Genomic DNA, 20,830 nt, shown 5'->3' on the forward strand with positions numbered 1-20,830 from the left:
AATTTTTTTGCCTATTAATTTATTACCGTAATGATCTATTTTTAAATGTTCAGATTAGAAGATGGCCTAGAACATATGTGGCAAGATAGATTAGAAATATATACCGTGTTTCTCAGAAAATAAGACCGAGTCTTATTTTCTTTTAGACTTGAAAATGAGAACTTGGGCTTATTTTCGAGGAGGTCTTATTCTTTTTGAGGTGCAGCAGGCGAGATTCAATGAGCTGGATGCACCGTCAGCATTCGGAATAGAGGCTTTTGGGTGAACGGGAGAAAAAAGGGGAGGGGGAGTCTGTGCTGAGCTTGAGGAATGGATGATAGGCAGGAAAATCCCCCTCCTCATTTTCCTCCTGCTGTCAAGCCTGCAATTATATTCCCTATAGAATTTTGACCTACCACACTTTCTCTGATTTCATTATGCTGTTTATTTAGTATAGTTGACGGGAGGGGGGAATAGACAGGAGTGAGATTGTGGAATGTATTGTTTTCATTCTTTACTAGAAGCCAAGGTCATCCTTTGTCTCCGCACCAGTGCACCTGACCGGAAGAAGCTGGGTGTGGATGCCAGCGTGGAAGAAGAAGATTTGACCATGTGATGGATTGTGGGTGTGGGGACAAGATCATGAACTTTTAACTGGGTGGAATTCTGATGTCATTTCCAGTATTGGGATCCATAGCATGATGCCAACATGTCTGTCTTATTAAATTGGAACTTTAAGGATAGTTTTGCTTTGGTCTCTGATTTAATTCTGCATGATATTTGGAAAGCTGACACCTACACGCCTTCCAGAAAGAGGGAAAAAGCAAACCAGCTGGCCTTGGAGTTGTCAGCTTTGGGAAAGCGGCCCAACAAGCAGAAGCATTGTGAAAGAGAAAGAGAAGGGCAAAAGTGGTATTTGTGCTGCCTCAAGGGGACAGAAGGTGCCACTGCAGCCAGACAATTGCCCATCCTCCCGCCTGTGCCACCACTCATGCTGGCCACACCCATCTCCCAAGGCTTATTTTCGGGGTAAGGGTAATATTACGTTCACCCCCCCAAAAAAAAATTAGGGTTCGCCTTATTATTGGGGTGGGATGTGTTTCTGGAGAAATGGTAAAAACATAGCTTTCTTTCCCTTAGCTTTATAAGAACAGGAGGCCTACAGTGTTTAGCCCAGAGGTGTGTTCCTACCAGTTCTCACCTATTCGGTAGAACCGGTTAGAAGAGGTTCCACCAGTGGACCCGGAAAGCAGGCCACACCTACAGAAGAGGTTCCAAAATTTTTTGAAACCCACCACTGGTCCTTGGATATGATTATTCTACACTATCATGCTCATATTTATAAAACTCAGTGCCTCTGTGAAAGATAAGGATGACTACTGCGTTTGTGGTGCCATCAGAACATTGCGTGTGTTGAAGTTGTTTTAACGCAAACCAAAGATGCCTTTTAAAAAACAAGTTTACATCCTATTCTTATGCATGCCAGTGCTGTGTGTGAGGTAGTTTAAGGTGGTTCTGACAAGTGTCGTCGGCATCTTCATATCCGGTCACATGGGCGGCAAGCCACTCCCATCCAGTCACATGGGCAGCAAGCCACTCCCACAAAGGAGGCCACACCCACAGAGTAGGTTCCAACAATTTTTGAAACCCACCACTGGTTTAGCCACACTATATGGTGACAATGAGGAACATGGAAGAGTCATTCTTTATGCTAGAACCAGAGACTTAATTCCTGATAAAGAAGTGCATTTTTCCTTCACTAGTATTTTTGTATGCAATATATAAACTATCTGTGAATACAGGAATAATATTTAAACAATTTGAATAACAAGTCAAAATCAAAATCTTTAACCTAGAGAAAAGAAACAGAAGTTAAGCTGAAAATTGAACATTCTGAAAGTTTATGATGACAGTTTTTGATTAAATGTCATTTGTCTGAATTACATTGGCAAAGTATGTTAATTTTATAAACATGTAAGTATGAAATTCCAGTATTTCCTCTATAGGGGTTTCAATTAGGTGTGTGCGCTTGTGTGCATACTATTGTCATAGGTGAAAAATGCAATAATAAAATACAGGATTGGAAACCCAACTCTTTTTCCCCCCTCCTATATAATAATGTTATAGAACTTATTACCAAGGTTCCCTTTAGGCTGCAGTGATTTAAAATAACTATGTCATGGCTGCGTTCATCTGAGAAAATTTAATGTGAACCATATATCAGCTCTGGATAACACTAGAACTGGAGTTCAGCAAACTGTTTTCAACCATTTTAGCGCACTCTTGTTTCTTTTGTTCATTGTAGGCCTTTTAAATCCCATCTTCCCATTAAGTTAATGTGATTATTGAAAGGATATATCTTATGCCTATGTTGAGTTGCTTTGCATGATACATGCTTAGTTGGAAGAAAGAATTACTGAATTCAGTTGGACCCATTTCTGAAAAAAGACAGATTCTTAGTTTCTCTTCTTAGTGGGTTTCTCGCCCCGTTCCAACCGGTTCGGTTGGAACGGGGCCGGCGGCGTCCTCGTGCACGTGCGCAGTGCACGCATGCGTACTAGCGCCTGTGCAATGCTCCAGCTGCTCCTGGAGGATCATGCGGGCGCTGTATGCGTTCTGCGCATGCGTGGAAGCGCAGAACTCGTCAAAACCGGGTAAGAAACGCGGGCGGGTGGGTGGATCCTTCGGCGTTCCCGGAAGTTACTTACTTCCGGGTTCGCCAACCAACCGGTTCGCGAACCGCCTGAAACCCACCCCTGTAATGGTCAATTATATGTCTACAGTATATAAGTATAATCTTTACTGTCATTGTTCTTAAATACAATGAAATTAGTTGTATAATCTTTGCTTATGTTTTCAAAACGCAGAAAACAAATTATGTGTCTTCATTGCAAAGGAAATATATTCTCTCACATGGTGTGGTTGTTCTTTTTCATTTTTTTTTTGGAGATAAGCAAATCTTATCTCTAAAAAGTATTTTGTAGTGTCTGTGTCTGTGATAATTCATGTCTCACCTTTATTTTTATTTTTAAAAAAACTTTCTTAAAAAAATGATTAAGCTCACATCTTGGAAAGGAAATCACCAGTCTCCAACATGTATGCATTTCTAAATTGCTCTCTATATATAATTGGATAACCACAGCATCTCCACTTTGCTCTTTTGTAGGCCAGGAGAGACCCAGGAATGGGATTTAACACTATAACTTTGATTTGTGGGGAGGGGGCAAGTAATTAACTAAGCAAGGATTGTTATTCAGGGAAGCTGGAGAAAAAGTGAGCAACAGTTCTGGGGGGAAATCCAATCAACAAGGAATGAGGTTTTGGAATATATGGACTGGTGGGATAAAGGCAGGAAGGCAAAAAGAAAATCCCCTTAAAAAGATTATGTACGTGGGGGTAAAGCAGAGGTGGGTTCCTACCAGTTCGCACCTATTCGGTAGAACCAGTTCATCAAATCTACCCAACCGGTTAGAAGAGGTTCCACCAGTGGACCTGGAAAGCAGGCCACACCTACAGAAGAGGTTCCAAAATTGTTTGAAACCCATCACTGGTCCTTGGATATGATTATTCTACACTATCATGCTCATATTTATAAAACTCAGTGCCTCTGTGAAAGATAAGGATGACTACTGCGTTTGTGGTGCAATCAGAACAATGCGTGTGTTGAAGTTGTTTTAACGCAAACCAAAGATGCCTTTTAAAAAACAACTTTACATCCTATTCTTATGCATGCCAGTGCTGTGTGTGAGGTAACGTAAGGTGGTTCTGACAAGTGTCGCCGGCATCTTCATATCCAGTCACATGGGCGGCAAGCCACTCCCACCCAGTCACATGGGTGGCAAGCCACTCCCACAAAGGAGGCCACACCCACAGAGTAGATTCGAACAATTTTTGAAACCCACCACTGGGGTAAAGATACCCAGAGAAAGTTTCTCACACATCTTAGTCAGGATTGTCTATAACTGTTTCTGAAGGCGTAAGACAGATAGTTGAGGGTATTCAGTGGCCTCAAAGAAAGTTAGTGTGGGGAAGAAATACACCTCTTCTTAAATAGGAATGGAGACCACAAATGAACACTCACAGAAAGCTTGGGCTGTTTGGCGTGTCAGGGAAAGAATAATATACAACATGGGAAAGTAACACCTACCAGATCTTTGTGTGACATTATGGTGATAGTTCCTCTTAGAAACCACACATAGAAACCTTAATTAAAAAGTAGTAGAAGAAGAAGAAGAAGAGGGTGGCCGCTATGTCAGTGTGTTTCAAACATGACGAAGAGCTTGTGGTAGGAAGTAGCGCTATGCAAAGCATTCACAATGCTTGTTGTTGTTGCAATGAAAACCCTCCTCGATCTGTTGAGGCAATCACTGTGATGCTGCTTTGAGGATTTTCGAGGTTGTTGCCGCTGTGGGGGAATGAACAGCTGCTTTGTTTTGCTGGCAGTCAGAGGGAAAAATGCTGTCTGTGCATCAGATGTGCAGAGAACCTAGGAAAAGACCATTGAAGCAGCTATGCTGAATCTGCCAGAGGAAATGGCTGCCTCAACCCTTTGAGGAAGGGCATTTTATAGAGCCTTGCTTTGAATACTTTGCATAGCCACAACAGGGAGCAATTTGAGGCATGGGTGGGGGAGGCATCTCTTTCTCCTCCCCTGGTTGCCTCCTTGCATAGTCACAACAGGGAGCAATTTGAAGCATGGATGGGGGAGACATTGCTTTCTCCTCCCTGGTTGCCTCCATGAAGCATCCAAAGATGCTAAAAAGGTAGCAAGAAGCAATCTCATCACTTTACTTAGACAAATGGGTATTTTGTAATCCTCCACAGCTTCCATGGCAGGTGTTTAGTAGAGATGAAACTCCATGGGACTACCTTCAATGCATTCTCAACCCTTCGAGGCTTCTAATCTTTGTCTCCACTTTTCCTCTCCAAAGTCAAGATTCCCAGACCTCAAAAACCCTCTCTGTAATCGTGGCACGACATAACCGCGAACGTCAAAAGCGCGCCGACAACACCGCGGCGCTAAAACCGCGATGTCAAAAGCGCGCCGACAACAGCGCGCCGACAGAAGCGCGATTTAACTTAAGGTAAGGTTTAGGGTTAGGTTTAGGGTTAGGTTTAGGGTTAGGTTTAGGGTAGGATTAGGGTTAGGTTTAGGGTTAGGTTTAGGGTTAGGTTTAGGGTAGGTTTAGGGTTAGGTTTAGGGTTAAGTTTAGGGTTATTTTTAGGGTTATGTTACAGCGCGCTTCTGTCGGCGCGCTGTTGTCGGCGCGCTGTTGTCGCGCGGTTTTGACGGTGTGGTTTTGTCACCACGCTTTAGTCACACGCGCTTTTGTTGTACGCACATTTGTGGTGGAACCCTCTGTAATACACTTCACCTGTTTTTAGGATTACCTGGCCCATGTATGTTATATTTAAGTTTACATTTAATGGGAACCCATGGTATTAAAAGATCATACTTTTTAAAAAATCGATTTAGAATATCCTCTGAAAAGCTGAAAGATATTTTAGAGAAACGGCCTTAAATGTCTCCTGGTCGTTTATCTAGAAGTGACACAGGAGAGATACCACGTTGGTAGCAATGCCTATCAAGAGAAGGAGGAACCAAAAGATTTGAACTGTGGGAAGGTTTCACATCCCCCATGCTATTCCACCATGAATGCATTAAGTACTTATGCATTGAACACCGATATGCCTCTCTCTCTCTCTCTCCCTCTCTTGCACACACACCCACAGGCTGGCAGGGAACCTGTTACACCAACATCCCGTCTTAGCTAGCTTGGCACCAGCTGGCAGCGTTTGTGTGGGTGGGTGTGCTTTTTTTTCAAAACCCATGACTTTTTCCACGTTACGAGCGAGCCTTCGCACAACTTCTCTGGGAGCGGGGTGGCACAGGATCCGTTTCGCTTTCTGGCGTGACACGTTTCACGTGGCAGCCGGGGGCCGAGCCGCGAGGACCAGCCCGCGAGCAGGGTGGCTGGGTGGGTGGCTGGGTGGGTGACTGCCTCGGTGCCCCCCCCCCTTTTGGCAAGCGAGGGGGGCGGCGTCTGTCTGTGGCGGTGGCCGCCGAGGGAGGAAAGAGGGCCGAGCGCGCCCTGACTGACAGCCGCACTGAGCGCCTCCTTCCCACCCCCGACGCCCAACACCGAGAGAAGGAAAAGAAGAAGCTGCTCCCGGGGAGTGTCTCCCGCGACCGCCTGCGCCGCCTCCCTCCTCATCACCTCCCTTCCCCCTTCCCCCCCTACTCCGCCCGCGCTTGCTGAGCTAAGTCGGGTCACTCTGGCAAGCGCCGCCTGGGCATGGCTCAGCGTTGCCTGCTGGTCTGCTGCGGGGCCGAGGCAAGGCGAGCAGGTAAGGCGCCGGAGCCAAGCCGGGAGGGGGGGAGTGGGCGAGCAAGGAGGCAGACGCGGCTCTTTGCCGGGATGAGGAGGGGGGGCAGTGGGAAGGAAGGGAGGGAAGGAAAGAAGGAAGGAAGCGAGGAAGGGGCCCGGCCCTCCGATGCGCAGCCTTGATCGGAAGACCTCGCTGCAAGCTGGCCGCCAGAGAAGAGCGCGCGTCCCGGGGCGCCTGGCAAGGGGACGCTTCGAGATCTGGCGGGGACGCTTTCGAGATCTGGCGGCTTGTAAATACCGCACCGCTTCCTATTTAATCCAGGGTGGCTTTGTGGTGGGGCCGGGGCGGGAAGGACTGGGGGGGGGGGGGAGTTGCGGATTGCCCTCCGGATCACCATCTTTGATGAGACCCCACCTTCCCCAGGCAGCTTTGGATGCAGTTTGGCCATCCTCTCTCGGCCGTCCCGTCCAGTTACTCGGGTGGGCTGGGTGGAATGTAACCTCTCCTCTTCCTCCTCCCTCCGAAACCTATTTCCAAATAAAGGGGAACGGTGTTTTTGTGTGTCTGTGTGTGTGTGTGTGTGTGTAAAGGACACCTGTTGCTGATTTGCCTGCCTTTCCTTCCTCCCCTGCTCTGACCTTTGCTTCAACTGCGATGTGGAGGGAAAAAGGATTAGAAGAGGTTTGCGGTTGCTTTTGTGCTCCCGTCCGCCCCATTCGCAACGAAGTTGTGTGTGTGTGTGAGAGAGAGAGAGAGAGTGTTTGTGTGTGTGTGTTGCTCTTCGCTTGCTTTAGTTATAGGCCTGGGAGGAAGTGCTGGGCTGCCTTCTCTGTTCTCTCCATCCACCCTGTTGCAGGTGGCGTGAGTGTCGTCGTTGGCGTTTAAAATCCGTTTTTGGGTTGGATCCTGCTTCTTCCTCCTGTCATATGCAGCACCGGAAACCTCTTAATGGCAAGCGGCATTAATTGTTGGTGTTTGTGAGCCTTCCCCCCCCCCCTTTCTCGTTCTTTCTGATGAAGTCAGGTAGATATAAGGTTGTGTATAGGGAATAGGCAGTGTGGGTTAAATGGACTGCATCAAGCTTGAGAGAGAGAGAGAGAGAGAGAGAGAGAGAGAGAGAGAGAGGGAGAGGGAGAGAGAGAGGGGGAGAGAGGGAGAGAGAGAGGGGGAGAGGGGGAGAGAGAGGGGGGGAGAGAGGGAGGGAGAGAGGGAGCGAGAGAGGGAGGGAGAGGGGGAGAGAGAGGGGGGGAGGGGGAGAGAGAGGGGGGGAAAGGGGGAGAGAGGGAGGGAGGGAGAGAGGGAGCGAGAGAGGGAGGGAGAGGGAGAGAGAGAGAGGGAGAGAGGGAGAGAGAGGGGGGGAGAGAGAGAGGGAGAGAGAGAGAGAGAGAGAGAGAGAGAGAGAGAGAGAGATTGTATGAGATTCATACAGTATGTCTCCATGCTATAGGTAGAACTGACTTGTGATGATTGGAAGGGAGGACTGCGGCTGTCAAAAGCTCTTGTTGCTGTGCGATTTTTTTTTAAAAAGTGCTCCTCGCCACATTTTTAACATTTGGATGTGGCAGCTGGATGGACTTTGTTTTGAATGCCCAACTATAATGAGGCTATTGATGCTTTTGGGGGGGGGGGGGAAGGCGGCCCATCATGGAAAATAGATTTTTGTGTGTTATGGCAAAATTCATGGGGCTTGCAGATGGTTTGAGTTAGCAAAGAGTCGTTTCAGATGTCCAGAAGAGATTCAGAATGCAATCCACCCCCCGCCCCCAAAAGTATCCCATATGGATTTTGATTTTTTTTTGTGTACATGTCTGCAGCCGGGTTCTTTGACCCCCCAAAGAAGTATATTTTAAATGTATTAAGGATTAAGCTGACATACATCTCTTTGTTAGCATGCCCTGTAAATCAGTTGCACGAAATTATGGTTCCTTCTTTTTTAATAAATAGTTTTATGGTTGGGTTTCCTGATCTTCCTGCTTTTACTGCAGACTTCAAATTTGATTGAAGTAGTAGTGTAAGAAAGACAACATCAGTGCTGATGTTTTATTCAATTTCCTGAGTCCAGATGAGCTGATGTTTGCTACCTCCTTCTCTTCCACACAGAAAGCCTTTGGTGGAGCTGAGATTTTAATCAAGGAAAGTAACTCTTAAATATTGTTTCACCAGCCTCAGTTAAATTCCATATATTTTTAATGGCAAAAATGTCAAGTTACTAGTTAGTTATTTATAATTTAGACTGATTCTGTTGCTTGGCTGATGTTGTTTACACCATGTATATTTTCTCATGTGTATTGAGCACTAGATGATCATTGCTGTACAATTTATTCCTCCATTGTATCTTAAGTGGTCTTGCTAATTAGGATTGTTTTGGACCTTACATTTCAATTCAGGTACTTCTTGACTTAAATCATTTGTTTAGTGACGGTTTGAAATTACAACAGCGCTGAAAAAAGTGACCGATGACTATTTTTCACACTTACGTCCATTGCAGCATCCCCATGGTCAAGTGATAACTTTTTACAACTTTCTGACATGCAAACTCAATGGGGAAGCCAGGTTCATACATTACAACCATGCTAGTAACTTTAACAACTGCAGTGATTCACTGAACAACTGTGGCGAGAAGTGTTGTAAAATGGTGCAAAATTAAGTGTCTTGCTTAGTAAAGGAAATATTGGGTTCAGTTGTGGTTATAAGTTGAGGATTACGTGTTGTGCAGTTTTCACACAAGTTAATGTTTGTGTGAGCAGACTACCTAGTACCCTTCTTTCATCTAATGCAGTGTTTCTCAACCTTGGGAGACTTGAAGTCCTGTGGACTTCAACTCCCAGAATCCCCCAGCCAGCACAGTTGTGCTGGCTGGGGGATTCTGGGAGTTGAAGTCCACAGGACTTCCAGTCTCCAAGGTTGAGAAACACTGATCTAATGGAATTAAAACCATTGTTGTAGCATCTCAATAATTACACGAATGCCAAATTCATTACTCCCTTTGCTCTTTGCATGAAGCAAATAGCTATTAATTAAGATATATTTTAGGTTATTGTTCTATTTCGGCTCCTTTGATCTACAATGTTTTTGACAAAGCAGGAGTTGGCACAGTTCGTTCTGTCTCCATATAACTCGCATTCCACCCGCACAGTCATGAATGTTAAAATCTCCTTAGGTCTTAAAACTAAAGTTTGGATACAGGAGTTAAGACTTTTAAGATACTTACAAACACAATAAAAGTTTTCTTTTGGGAGACATCGTGAGTTGATAATGTTGCTGAGATTCTTTCTAGTGGTTATGGCTTATTTGGGTCATAGTAATATGCCTCATAGTGGTAACAAGGGTCTCTGTGTTCTCACTTTGTCATTAATACATTAGCCAAGAGATGGAAAAAATCCATTTTTCCAGACAGTTTGCTATCTTGTGCCAGGCCATTCTGGAGGGACAAGGCCAACAGAAAATGGTACAGGGAAGATAATTGATGAGGAAAGCAAGCAAATGCTGTTCAATTAGTATTATGTTTTATGCTTTAGCGTTTGGATTCTCTCTTTTCTATATCTGCAATGAGCAAAGGGAACCCAATTCTGAGTGAATGTAGTATTGATGTTTCTCTTTTATTATTTCATAATGAAATAATTTTACCATTTCATGTGTTTATTAGATGTTTACTTCACCTTTATATAAAAATAACTGTAATAATAAAAAACAATAGGTCAAATACATTAATTTTCCATCTGGAAATGCAAAATCTGCCACTGTTTTTTTTTTTAATTGATTGATCTTGTTCCTAAAATGAGCCATATCTTGATCAATTTGTTCAGCCAATTTACCCTTGTTATTAAAAGTGGTTGTGGCATAACTAGATTTTTCTCCTTGTCTAAAATAATGCAATTTTGAATCTTATACACGGGAGGGAAATATAGATCAGAAAAGCTTCTTTGTAATAGCAGCGATGTTTCTGAGTGAAATCCCCCTTTTTCTGTTTCTTGGGAATTTCTTGGGAATTGTCTTTGGCCTTGCTTTTATTTTTTTCTCTTTGCAAATTTTACAGATTTCTGTGTGTTTAGGATATTGCTTTATAGTATAATACTTAGGAATACTACTTATGTATGTAGCGGCATGGAGAACTTTTTAAAAAGCGCTTTCTATTTCATGTTCTCTTAATATTTTATCTCCACTTCACATCCCCCTTCTCCACCCAGCAATTCTCATTCTCCTATCTTTGTAAAGAAATAAATGATGGTGATGGTGAGAAAATATAAGAGAGAGAGACAGACAACAGAGAGAGTGCCATTATATCTTGAAGCAAGCAACATCTTTACCCACACAAGGACAAGCTTATTTTTCTCCTCTGTTGTGTCAGTGCATCATATCTTTAAGTGGTATGATTCAGTTTTCTGTATTAGTACATAAATTTGGTTCATGCCTGCTTTGCGGATGGCAAGAAAGTAAAAATAATAAAATCTGTAACTATTTAAGCCCATCTGCAGTTAAGCCAATCCTCAAATGTTTAACCAAAATACCATGGAAAATGTACAATCTGTGAATAACTTGATCCCTCAAAATTTTTGCATGCTTTATTTTTCAGTTTATCCACAGGTGACACATTTTTCATGCTGTTTTTGTTAAAAATGGGAGGGTCAGCTTATACACAATTATATATGGATATTTTAACACAATTATATTATGTGTGTGTGTGTGTGTGTGTGTGTGTGTGTATGTATGTATGTATGTATTTTAACACAATTATATATGGGTATTTTAAAACTATTGTATATACTCACAGAGAAGCCCCTCTGTGGACAAGCTGAACCCAGTTTTGGGGGTGTAATTTGAAAGTTAAAATCCTTGGCTTATTCATGAGGATATATTGTAATGCGTGGTAGCACCGTGGTTAGAATGCAGTAATGTAGGCTGACTCTGCCTTTCATTGCCAGGAGTTCGATCCTGACCAGCTCAAGGTTGACTCAGCCTTCCATCCGTCCAAGTTCAGTAAAATGAGGAGCCAGATTGTTGAGGGCAATATGCTGACTGTAAACCACTTAGAGAGGGCTGTAAAGCACTATGAAGCAGAATATTACTATTCTGTAGTTTGGTACTTTTTTGCATTTAGGCAATTTTAAATTATGATCATGATCTAAATAGGAGGAGAACTGAATATTAAGTATGTTCGCTGCCTTGAATTATGTATAAAAACAGTAAAGCGGAATGTTGAATGAATGAATGAATATTCAGTATCTGTATTGAGGCTATAGTCCCGTGGTAGCGAACCTATGGCATGCATGCTGGAAATGGTACACAGACCCATCCCATGTGGGACGTGCAGCCTCGCTGGCTCCTCTTCTGCGTTCCTGTGCACACACATGCGCTGGCCAGCTGGCCTTCACGTGTGCGGGAGCGCCGAAATTCAGAAAAGGAGCGTTCCGGCGTATATGTGCACGCTGGCATCCAAACATTTGGGTTTGTTGCATGCATGCGTGACAGCCAGCTATTTTTTTGGGGGGGTGGGGGCGCACCAATGCCAGAAACCGGACATTTCAGTGTTGGTGCACGCATGTGTGATGGAACGCTGCTCTTAAACAGGTTTCGATGCTCCCACATGCGCAAAGGCTAGCTATGCCGCACATTCCTCGTGGGATGGTTTTGTGTGTCATTTCCAGCAAGCAGGTTGGCAGGTGATGATGAAAAAGATTAGCCATCACTGGTATAGTCTGTATTACAAGTTGCTTGGAATTAAACCAAATATTTGGCATTCAGAATAAGACTCTGCATGGAGTTACGCTGCCCTAAATGGGTAGGTCCTCAGAATGAAGCTCCTCTTGGATTTTCAGCTCGTGCCCAAAAATAGGTAAGGTTTAGGTTTAATAGATTTATATGCCGCCCTTCTCCCAAGGACTCAGGGCGGTGTACAACATTAAAAGAAACACATAATATAAAAGTTTAAAAAAAATTAAATAGAATATCCCAAACCCAATTTTAAATTGACAATGACATTTGTTTTTTTAAAAAAATCAAATTAATTAAGGTAAAGCACGTAGGTAGTCAGAAGGGGCTTTGTACAATTCAGTTGTGGCTGTTTCTGAAATGGGGAGTTATAAGGACCTTCACTCATGTTCCTGACTCACGCCAACATTATTGCATCTCCCTGTAGTTGTTTATATCCTTGAAGATCACTTGAAAACTGATATAGAAAGTAGCAGCCTGGATTGTAACAGGTTCAGCTAGTTTTGCCCATGTAATACAAGCAGTCCTCAACATACAACAGTTTGTTTAGAGACCGTTCAAAGTTACAGCCTCACTTATGACTGTTTCCCACACTTACAACCGTTACAGCACCCCCATGATTATGGGATCAAAATTCAAATGATTGGCAACTGACTCATATTTATGACAGTTGCAGTGTCCCGGGGTCCCCTTTTGCAACATTCTGGCAAGCAAAGTCAACGGGGAAGACAGATTTAATCACTTACTAAGTTCAGTGATTCACTTAACAACTGTGACACGAAAGAAAGGTTGTAAAATGGAGCAAAACTCAGTTAACAGATGTCTCACTTAGCAACATTTGGGCTCAGCTGTCATGAGTGGAGGACTACTGTATCTCTACTGTGCTGGGCTGGTTACCGATAGGCTTATGGGTGCAATTCACGGTGCTTAAAGCTTTGTGTGATTTAAGATGTCGCTGTCTTGGAGTCACATCTTAATGAACGGGCATCTCAATGAATGGACATCTTCATTGAATAAACTTGAAGAAGGAATATTAGTTATTGTTTCCAAGGATACGTGGTGTCAAGTGATGGAATGAGAAAATAGTTCCAATATGATTGATGTTTTGATTTGTTATAGTTGTATATTTCAAAGGTGAATTGCAGCATTGATGAATTTCCTGACTTCATTGCTTTATTGATAAATCTCAGGATTATATTGTTTCATTTCCTATAGTACTGCTCCAGATGCTGACTGTACCAATGTGACAAAACACAGAAATTATCCTATTTATTATTTTTAATTCAGAGATATTCTATTATAAACTCTACTACATACAGTGTACTTTTATTACTTAGATATAATTTTAGAATTGCTTGTAACCAGTTTATTTAACTGTTATCTTTTCTTCTGGCTTTATAAAATTCAATTCTCCACAGGTGTCTCACATTAGTTAACTTTTGGAATATGCTATAATTAAAATTAGAAGTTTGTTGGTTTGCCATAGGCAGTTGAACAAATTTGAGGCCTCCAGATATTATCAGACTGAAATATCTAATATCTTTAATCATTGAGTAGTTGGACTAGTGCCAATGGCAATATATATATATATATATATATATATATATATATATATATATATATATATATATATATATATATATATATATATATATATATATATATATATATATATAGTTGTATTTGTGCTGATAAATAAATAGTATAGATCTATTTCAAGCTATTTAGCTCTCAACAAGGTGGCGCAGTGGTTAAATGCAGCACTGCAGGCTACTGCTAGATCAGCAGGTCAGCGGTTCAAATCTCACCGGCTCAGGGTTGACTCAGCCTTCCATCCTTCCGAGGTGGGTAAAATGAGGACCCAGATTGTTGGGGGCAATATGCTGACTCTCTGTAAACCGCTTAGAGAGGCCTGAAAGGCCTATGAAGCGGTATATAAGTCTACTGCTATTGCTATTGCTATCAACAGCTAGCCATACCCTTACTGGGATTCGAACCTGTGCTGTATTGTATCTTAGGCAGATGTGTTAACCATTAAGCCACAGAGTTCGACTCCTTATCAGCTAAGCCAGGGTGATAGGTATCTATTTAGAGTTACAACCCCGGTATGCCCAAATATGGGAGGAAGATCACTACTTCCATTCTCTGTCCATCGGCTCGTCACAAGAGACCATCCAGACAGAAACCCAATATTTTTACTGTTGCCTTTCTTACATTTTGTGTTGTATTTGTGCTGATAAATAATATATATTTACTTACATACATACATACATACATACATACATACATACATACATACATACATACATTTACTCCCAAATGTAGAGAATAAATTCTTTGCAAATAGGCATGCTTCCAGAATCATAATTTTATTAGCCAAAGATTGTTAGAAAACATATCAAGTGACTTCACTAATGCCTTTTAATATGAATGAGATAACCTTAAAAATAGTGATGCTATCATTTTCATTGCAAAATATTCAATTACCAGAATTGCTGTATTATACACAGGAAATTTTGGTTTGTTATAGAGAAAGTAACACAGCATTTTGGTTATATGTTTGCGGTTATATTTTTCTATTTCAGTGTTTTTCATATTACTTTGGTTTCTGTTTTCCAGACACTTAACTTCCTGTTGACCCAGTTTAAAAAGGGTGGTTTCTTTTAATTTGACCCAATAGCATCCGTGCATTTTCTACCCTCTAGTAAATGATATTATATTATTCAAACTATTAAATAATGCAATACCTCAATTTCAAATTCATGGGAAAAAATCTATGTGGTCTCTAGGAGCTAAAAATGATGGCACATGTTAAAATGGTGGTAAATCAGTATATTTGAACTCGTTCTTTATTGCAGTTCTGATTTTCAAATCTTAGAGACTTAGATTGTTATGAGCAATTAAATATTTTGACTGGAATATTTAACTAAAAGCGTTTCTTTGGATTTTTCTCAGGTGTTTGAAACATATGAAATGCTGTTGGAGTCAATGAACTCTGGAATGAACTCCCCGCAGGGATTCGGACCCTCACCTCTCTCCAGGCCTTCCGAAAAGCCGTGAAAACCTGGCTTTGCCGGCAGGCCTGGGGGTGATGAGTTCCCTCCCCTCTCGACATGTATGGTTGTGCGACTGTTGTTTACTTTTATTATTTGTATTTTGTTTTTTATGTTCCCCTTTTTCCCCCTTGAATTTTTCGCCTCCCTGAGTCCTCCCGGAGAAGGGCGGCATACAAATAATAAAATTCTATTCTATTCAATAAAAACTAGTGCAAACTACAAAAAACAAAGAAATAAATAAAAGTAGGTGCAGAAAAGAACCCATATAAAAGGAAAAAAATATTAAAGTTATTTCAAAATTGAGAAAGGAGTTCGGCAAGGCTGTATACACTGTATGTCGCCCTACCTATTTAACGGGAGAACGATCAACAACCTCAGATATGCAGAAGATACCATTCTAATGACAGACAGTGAAGAGGAACTAAAGAGCCTCTTGATGCGGGTGGAGGAGAGTGTAAAAGTTGGCTTGAAACTCAACATTAGGAAAACTAAGATCATGGCTGATTCTTTAAATGCAGCACTGCAGGCTACTGCTAGATCAGCAGGTCAGCGGTTCAAATCTCACCGGCTCAGGGTTGACTCAGCCTTCCATCCTTCCGAGGTGGGTAAAATGAGGACCCAGATTGTTGGGGGCAATATGCTGACTCTCTGTAAACCGCTTAGAGAGGCCTGAAAGGCCTATGAAGCGGTATATAAGTCTACTGCTATTGCTATGGCATCCATTGTGCAATCACTGCCCTCCCGCCATTGTAAAAGGCACAACAGTATTTTGTTGGTCTTTCATGAGTTCATCCATCCAGGCCCTGGGGTGTGAATCCTGCTGCTGCTTTGCTTTTAATCCAATCAGAGAGGAACAACCTGCTTTCTTCCAGCCTTTTGGGTTGAACTGCTTTGTGGTGGAACTCAAATGTATTGGTTGCAGCTGGCACTGGGGATGATTGACGAACCTGATACTTCAGCTTGTATGTGAGGGTGTCTGGAAGGTTCTTCTGAGAGCCTGGAACGTGGGAGGTGTAGCGAAAGAAAAATGCATTCACCTGATCTGTTGGATCATGAGAGTTTTGGTGCTTGGTAGCACCAAAGTTGCAATATTTTCAGAGCCGAGGTGGCGCAGTGGTTAAATGCAGCACTGCAGGCTACTTCAGCTGACTGCAGTTCTGCAGCTCGGCTGTTCAAATCTCACCGGCTCAGGGTTGACTCAGCCTTCCATCCTTCCGAGGTGGGTAAAATGAGGACCCGGATTGTTGTTGGGGGCAATATGCTGATTCTGTAAACCGCTTAGAGAGGGCTGAAAGCCCTATGAAGCGGTATATAAGTCTAACTGCTATTGCTATTGCTACCTCTACATTTGTAGGTCTAAATCACGGGTGTCAGACCCATGATGTCACGTTGTCGTCACATGGCTCATCGCGACTTCCCCGGGGCCAGCGCGCGATGCATCCAGCCTGCGGTCTCCCGGTTTGACACCCCTGGTCTAAATGGATAAGTGGGCTGCTCTATCCCAGCAGGTGTCTCCATTGCTAAAAAGGACTTATCTTATTGCCAGCATCGCTTTATTGAAAATGTAATAATTCCTTTCTGTTGGGTTGAGTGCTCTCAAGTAAAACACACACAGAAATAAATCCCCGCTACCTCCTTCTCTGCTTGGAATAGAACTGCACTCATCTCCAAGTTGTAATTGGTCTAGTAGGCCTGAGATAAGCAGGAACCGGTAAAAGTTTCTAATTGTTAACTTTCTTCAGTTTTTTTGTACCGTATTTCCCCGAGTCTTATTTTCTTTTGATCGCTGAAATGAGCACTTGGCCTTATTTTCGGGTAGGTTTTATTATTTTTGAGGTACAGGAGGTATCAGCCTCTGCTTTGCTGCTTGCTTTCGGCTGCCATTGAAACGGGGAGGTGGGGCATGGTATTTGGGTGGGGAAGTATTCAGTTCAGGAGTGATTGTAAAGAGGGAGTTGTTCTCACCATCTACTGCGCATGCTGCAGAGAGAGGATTTGCCGCCAAGGCCAACTGTCCGGCATACCAACCTGATGATGATTTTTGAAGATGTCTCCCACATGACATCTGAGGGGTGTGCGGATTGGACCATGGGATGGGGTTACCAAGGGGAGGGAGTTGGGTCACATATTGATATCTATGATTACGCGTGCTTTTGCCTCAGATCTTGCTTTGCTTAGCTGCTATCTACTCCTGACCAGTAAAAGTACTCTTAATTCTGCAAAATGGAGTTGAGTGGATTCTTTCTTGGTTACTGAGGGAGGCCGCCTTGACCGGAAATGGCGAGCGTGGTCACCTCATGGCTGCTGCTGTGTTGCAATATTTTCAGGGAGGGCTTATTTTAGTGCATGCGCTCAAAAGCCCAATTGGGCTCATTATCCTGGGAGGTCTTGTTTTCAGGGAAGCAGGGTAGTCATGAACTGTATGCATTTGGAGTCCCTCCTTTCCCTTCAGATTGGCTGATTCAGATTGTTTTTTGGGCTCCTTTAGATTCAGAACCCAAAACAAGATTCCTTCTTGTTTTTTTGGGAGGGAGGGATGTAAAGAATGTGAGCTGCGATGCTGGTAAAGTGTGGTTGAATCCCATTTTGAGATTAGCGTCTAGATATTCCTTGAGGATGTGTAACTCTGGAGTAGATACAGGGTGCTGTTTCTTCACTGGGGTTTCGATTCCAGGCTTTAAATTGATAGTATAATCACCTGCGGGGGATGGGGCGGAGGGGGATGAGGTAAGAAAGTGCCCGCTTTCTCCTCAAACACACCTGTGTGGTCTGCATACTTTTCTGACAGAACTGACTTCCGCCCTTGTCCCGCAAGTGCTTGTGTGTAGGGGCAGGGTCAACTTTCACCGCTAGTAAACAACGTTGTTGGTACTTGAGTCAGGAAATGAGAGTGTCCCTTGCTCCCAGTTTAAAACTGGGCCTTACGGCTAAATTCATTCTATTCCCAAGATTATAGGGTACTTGTGAGGGAGTTATGTAAAGTGATATGCATTCCTCCTCTTCCCCCCCCAACCTCTCTCTTATCCGTCTCTTCTCCACTTATCTCTCTCCTCTACTTCACACTCTTCATTTGATTTACTTGGTGTATCTCAGCATCTGAGCGAGCTCCATTTTATGTTGATGGTATTTATAGTCTTTTAATATACATATTTAATTTTAACATATGTCTTCCTCTTCCTTTTTTTAAAAAAAAGAGAGAGAAAAAATGTATACATATAGAGTCATTGTGCTTTTAACCACCACCACCACCACCCCAGTCTAATTTTGGCCGAGATGTCGACCTGGCTACAATTCCCAGCTATTCTCATCATTATATTTATATAATTATGCACCCTTACATGCCCCCACTTCGTGATTCTGTCTTTAACTCTCAGTAGTTTCCCATTGTAAGTATATGTCATGTTCCCTCTCCATTTTTCCATATCTTGGTTTAGGTTACCCTTCATTGTCTCTTAATGGCAATCCTTACTGTTCAATAGTCATTACAATTTCCTTATTTTCCAGTGAGGAACAAGAGCTGTTGAACCAGTATTTGGTTTACCACAAATTCAAGATGGCCTCCCTAAAGTCCATTCTGGCAGGTATTCGGAAGGGGATTACATGATTTCTGTAGATCATATGGAGGCTTATCTCCATATCCCCATACTCCTGGGGCTTCCTTCGGTTCTCCTTCCTGGGGCGCTGTTACCAATATAAGGCCCTGCCATTTGGGTGGTCGTCTGCACCCAGATCTTTCACCAAGGTGCTGGCGGTAGTGGCGGAAACCCTGAGAGGGTTTCCCATTAGGTTACATTGATACCTGGATGACATCCTTGCCTGGGGGCCTCCCCGGGTCAGACAAGGGCGGCCATTTTACAAGTTATAAACACACTACAAAGATTACATTTTTCTGTTAACTTTGAAAAGATTTCTCTTTCCCTGTCCACTACAATTCTCCATTTGGGGGAGGTTATAGATTCCTGTTCAGTAAAGGTTTTTTTCTCCCTGGACCGTAGGTCCAGTTTGGATAAAATGGTTAAGCAGGTCCGCAGGGACTGTTATGTTCCCATAGCCCTTCTCTCCAGCTTGTTGGGGAAACTCATATCCTGCATTGAGGTAGTGCCATGGGTGAGACTGCATGCCAGGACCTTGCAGTGGTGACCCCTGCCGTTCCAGAGAGCCAACACCAGCAGCTCGCCAGCCAGGGTACTGATCTCTCTCAAGTCGTGGCTGTCCCTTGCCTTGCTTCAGGGCTGCAAGTTCAGGAGTGCCTCATACTGACCACAGACACCAGTCTGTTCGGCTGGGGGGCGACCCTGGAGTCTCAGTTGGCGCAGGGTTGGTGGTCTTGGCAGGAGCTCTGACACAACATCAACTGGTTGGAGCTCAGGGCTCTTCGACACTTTTGAGCCTCCGTCGAGGGTTATCACATCCTGGTTCTCACCGACAATGTGACAGCCAAGGCACACATCAATCAGCAAGGCGGCACACAGGCTGAGGCTATGTCACTGGGCAACTGGGCAGAGAGGCACCTGCGGTCGATCTGGGCGGAGCACATCATGGGGGTCAACAACCATCAGGCCGACTGGTTGAGTTGAGAGAGGGTAGACAATGGAGCCTTTCCTGGGAGTTGTTTCAGAGCTCCTGTCAGAGGTTTGGATGACCGGTGGTGGACCTCTTCGCCACTCTGGCCAACGCTCAGCTTCCCCGGTTCTTTTCTTGGTTCCCAACTCGGGGAATGGAGGGGGTCGACACTCTTCGTACAAGGTGGCCAGACGGGCTGTTGTATGCTTTTCCTCCCCTCCCCCTCATTCCTGGGGTAGTTCAGAAGCTAGTCAGGGAACAGGCAGAGCTGATCCTGGTCGCACCGCATTGGCCGTGGAGGGCCTGGTGTGCGGATCTCATGACTCTGTTGGTCCGGCCTCCATGGCGGATTCCGGAGGGGGAAATAGAATTGCACCAGGGGGGGCTAGTATACCCGGAGCCACACTGACTGCAACTAGCTGTGTGGAGATTGAGTGGGAGCGCTTGAGGGAGGCTCACCTGTCGCTACGAGCGATTAAGACCATAGAGGCCTCGCGCAGACAATCCACTACGAGGATCTATGTCTCCACCTGGGCTTCCTTCATGGCATGGTGTCAGGCCGCCCAGGTGGTGCCCACCAGGGCCTCCGTTCCACAGGTTCTAGACTGGATGGGTTAGATAAGGGGCTTTCCCTGGGCACCATGCATAGGCAGCTTGCCGCTCTTGCTACAGTGCTTCCAGGTGAGGGCTTTTTCCCTCACCCAGTTACCCCTTGTTAAGAGGTTCCTTCGGGGGGTCTCCAACTTACGTCCATTCCCATATGGAATCTCCCTACTGTGTTGCGGGCCCTCATGGCTGAACCCTTTGAGCCGTTGAGGACGGTTAGGGTGAAACTCCTAACTTTCAAAGTGGTGTTTTTGGTGGCTATCATGTCAGCTAGACGAGTGTCAGAGTTGGAAGCGCTTTCCTCCAGGAAGGATTTGTGCGTTTTCAACAGCAACAGGGTTGTGTTGAGGTTAGATCTGGTTTTTATGCCAAAGGTAAATTCTGTTTTCCATTGTTCCCAGGAGGTTGTGCTTCTGGATTTCTGTCCGGATCCGGTTAGGGAATGTGAACAGCAGTGGCACCGGTTGGATGTCAGATGGGCCCTGGGTATATATTTGGAGCGAACGGCCTCCTTCCGGGGGTTGGAGGCACTATTTTTATCTTTCCAACCTTTGTCGCTGGGTAAGAGGGTTATGTCTTCCACCATT

The 20,830-nt window shown here is 43.9% G+C and overlaps 1 protein-coding gene across 5 annotated transcripts in view; it reads left to right on the top strand.

Annotated features, from left to right (window-relative positions):
- Positions 1-6,056: 6,056 nt before the first annotated feature.
- CYRIA (CYFIP related Rac1 interactor A) overlaps positions 6,057-20,830 on the top strand; it is a 94,741-nt gene continuing 79,967 nt past the window's right edge. The window contains exon 1 of one of the 5 annotated variants that reach the window (XM_087716990.1): positions 6,057-6,327. The gene's annotated coding sequence lies outside the window, so the exon portion shown is untranslated. Of the gene's footprint in view, positions 6,328-7,109; positions 7,261-20,830 lie in introns of those variants that run through there. The other 4 variants (XM_087716988.1, XM_087716991.1, XM_087716994.1 and 1 more) reach the window with 4 other exon arrangements.

This window comes from Thamnophis sirtalis, unplaced genomic scaffold, assembly GCF_051295495.1.
Source record: "Thamnophis sirtalis isolate CommonGarterSnake01/CBP01778 unplaced genomic scaffold, rThaSir2_p1.2 scaffold_5, whole genome shotgun sequence".
Classification (NCBI taxonomy): Eukaryota; Metazoa; Chordata; class Lepidosauria; order Squamata; family Natricidae; genus Thamnophis; species Thamnophis sirtalis.